Consider the following 4,143-nt stretch of genomic DNA (forward strand, 5'->3'; position numbering starts at 1 on the left):
TATTTTTTTTAAAAAAGAAGAGTCCGCAGAACATACATCATTATCATTTCGCGAACTCTTTGGCGCCTTGAGCCTGGTCTACACTCTGCTTTCACTTTTAGTTCCTTTTTAACATTTTATATTCACCTTTAGTCAATATATAATTTAGTTATAAAGACTTACCTTGTTCTTGGTGTAAGAGTCTAAAATACTATAGTTAAACCAAAATAGATAGAAAAGTGCTGTTTTTCCCTTGTTTTTTTTTTATGGTAATTATTTGGTCAGGCTATTTACCGCTTTACTACTTAAAGCGTGCAGCTCTCGGTCCCCTTTCTTTGTTAACACACCCTTTAAAAGTTTAGTTCTTGTTCTTTATTCTTTGTTATTCTTATCAAGTAACTTTGTCCGTATCATTAGTATCTCTCAATGCTAGGGGGTTAAGACAAACAGCTAAACGCAAAGCGTTATTCTTATTTGCCAAACAACTTAAAACAGATTTTTGTTTCTTTCAAGAGAGTCATTCTACATCTACTGACAGTCATTTCTGGAAATCACAATGGGGAAATGAAATGTGGTTATCTCACGGATCTGAGCGCTCCGCTGGTGTCGCTACACTTAAAAATATTTTTGCTGGTACTATATTACATACTGATTGCGACACCCTAGGTCACTACATCTGCTCAGTAATTGAATGCCTTAACAATACCTTTATTGTAATTAACATATATGGTTATAATAATAAAACGGAAAACAACAAACTATTTGAATCTTTAGAAGAAAGAATTACTTCATGGCTTTCCAAGTACCAAGACTCAATCATTTTAATTGGTGGGGACTTTAACATTGCCTTAGACAATACGATCGACAGATGGCCTCCAGGGCGGCAGACCTCATATTGTGACACTTTAAAACATTTTATGGAGAAATTTAATGTTATAGATATATGGAGAGAAAAATTCCCAGATGACAAAGTCTTTACATGGAGCAATAAAACAGGATCCAGACAATCCCGAATTGATTTTTGGCTTATTTCCAAATGTATCAATAAAGACAACATTGCTGTCAACGTACTTGCCACCCCTCTGACTGATCATAGAGCTATTCACATTAGCATCCAAATTTATACTCCTGATAATACACCTTATAAATGTGCTTACTGGAAACTAAATAACTCTTTACTAAAGCATGAAATAGTTCAAGCTCATATTAATAAATTAATTATTTATTATTGGAAGAAGGCTAACAAGGAAGGGTCTTTCTGCAGCAATTGGGAACTTTCCAAATTTGAAATTGGCAAATTTTTAAGACGATATGGAAGTCAGATTTCTAAATTGAAGAAAGCTGAAGAGGAAGAAGTCATAAGCAAGATCACCTCCTATTACCTAAAATCCCCAGAAGAAGTTTCAGAGGAAGATAAATTAAATTTAATAGAACAGCAAAATAAACTGGATGCCTTATATAAACACAAGGCTGAAGGGGCCTTTATTAGATCTAGGAAACGATGGCTGGAAGAAGGAGAACAAAATTCTGCTTACTTTTTTAGGCTTGAAAAATACAGATCAAAAATAAACTCTATTTACCAACTAAATATCAATGACAGTATCTCCAACAATCCTAAGCAAATTGCAACTTTTTGTGCCAAGTTTTACTCTAATTTATACAGCTCAAAATATAATAAAGAGATTTCAGTATCATTTCTTAACAATATTAAAAATGTAAAACCTATTGATGTAGAAGATAGAAACTACTGTGACAGCCCATTTACAGTGGAGGAAATTTCTAAATGCATCAATGCACTGAAGCCCAATAAATCCCCCGGAACAGATGGTTTATCTGCTGAGTTTTATCAATCGTTCTCTAATCATATAGCTCCATTTCTCTTACAGGTATTTCTAGAAAGTATAGAGAACAACACTCTCCCTCCTACCCTCACTCAAGGCCTAATAACACTCATTCCAAAACCAAACAAAGACCCACTCTTTATTGATAATTGGAGACCTATATGTCTGCTCAATAATGATTATAAGATTATGGCTTCAATACTTGCTAACAGAATTAAAGAGGTTTTGGATACAGTTATTGACGAGACTCAGTCAGGATTTATGAGAAACAGACACATTTCTAACAACATCAGACTTGTGTTAGACTTACGTGATTATTCATATTTGGTGCCTGATGATAGTTTTATTCTTTTCCTGGATTTTTATAAGGCCTTTGACACAATCGAACATCAATTCATTTTTCAATCCTTGGAAAAATTTGGTTTTGGCCTTTTTTTTTGTAACGCTGTCAAAACATTATACTCCAATTGCAACAGTGCTATTAAAATGCCAAATGGCACCACCCCTAGATTTGACCTGAAACGTGGCATTCGCCAAGGATGTCCCATTTCACCATATTTATTCTTACTTTGCTCTCAAATCCTTACAACTCATGTTTCCAACAGTCCTGTACAAGGAATCAGCACTGCTACTAAAGAGCTTATAATCAGCCAGCTGGCTGATGACACCACAATATTTCTAAGGAATGCAAACCAGATCACTCTTGCCTTAGAGGTGGTTAATGCTTTTTCCAAGGCCTCCGGTTTATTTTTGAATTTAAAAAAATGTGAATTGCTAGCAATTAAAGATTGTACTGCTAATGTTATTTGCAATATCCCTGTTAAACAAGAGGCTACTTATTTGGGAATTTTAATCTCTAAAGACCAAAAATTAAGAAGCTCCTCTAATTTCACACCAATTATACAGAAAACCAGAAAGAAGCTAAACCAGTGGCTTCAGAGGGACTTATCTCTAAAAGGAAGAGTGTTGCTTTCCAAAGCTGAAGGATTATCCCGACTGACATATGCTGCTCTCCCCTCACATTTAGACAACAAAATCTGTAGAGACATTGATCGTATGCTTCTTAATTTTATATGGAAAAATCGTACACACTATATCAAAAAAACTGTTGTCATGAGTAATTATGAATCAGGTGGTCTTAACTTTCTCGATTTCTCTACCTTAAATAACACATTCAAAATTAAATGGGCTAAACACTTCCCCAAAAATCCAACCTCTATCTGGAACCTCATACCAGGTCACGTTTTCTCGCGCTTTGGTGGCTTTAACTTCATTTTAAATTGTAATTACAATGTTGAAAAACTTCCTGTAAAACTCTCATCTTTCCATGAGCAGGTGCTCTTAGCGTGGACGCTCATTTATAAACATAACTTCTCACCTCACAGATACCTCATCTGGAACAACAGAGATATTTTCTTTAGAAACAGGTCACTCTATCTTGAAACGTGGGTTCAAAATGGGATCCTACTGGTGGCTCAGCTGGTTAATAAGGAAGGTAAACTTCTCAGTTACAACGAATTTTGTTCAATATGCAAATTTCCAATTAATTTCCAGGAGTTCTCCATGGTGGTTGATGCTTTACCTTCGGGCACTTTAATGCTGTTTAAAAACACTAATTATACTCTATCTGTTCCACCCAGTATCCCTGATCCAGCCGAGTCATCTGTGGGGAAAATCTGTTTTTCACAGGAGATTAGGAAGAGCAATAAAAGAATACGCAGGTTGTTCCCAGAATCTATTATTTCTCGTTCGTCGGTAGAAATTTACTGGAGCCGTTATATCCCAGATATCCACTGGAAAACAGTTTGGATGATCCCCCATAAATATTTAATTATAAACAAGGTGAAGGAAGTGTCATTTAAAATTCTCCATAAAATTTACCCTGCTAAACACTATATGATCAAATTTAAAAGAGACATAAATACTAATTGCAGCTTCTGTGAGGATCTTCCTGAAACTTTAATACATCTCTTTTGGCTCTGCCCTTTCACACGTAGGTTCTGGTCAGAGTTTAGCAGGTTTATTAATGACCATATTTTAAAAAAAGTTTCCTTATGCTGGGAAAATGTTTTATTTTGTGTCTATAGATTTAAAAAAAAGGATGCTAAATGTTTCTTTATAATAAACCTGCTAATCCTCTTTGCTGAATTTTATATTCATAAATGTAAATCTGCTAATAAAATACCATGTTTTGCTGTTTTCATTAAAGATATGGAAATATATATCAAATCAATATCAGACTCTACAAATGAAAAGGCTCTAAGGACAATTTCAATATGTACGTCTTTGCATGTTCTTATTTAATTATCACCCCTGGTTGTTT

Source organism: Odontesthes bonariensis, chromosome 20 (genome assembly GCF_027942865.1).
Source record: "Odontesthes bonariensis isolate fOdoBon6 chromosome 20, fOdoBon6.hap1, whole genome shotgun sequence".
NCBI classification, from domain to species: domain Eukaryota; kingdom Metazoa; phylum Chordata; class Actinopteri; order Atheriniformes; family Atherinopsidae; genus Odontesthes; species Odontesthes bonariensis.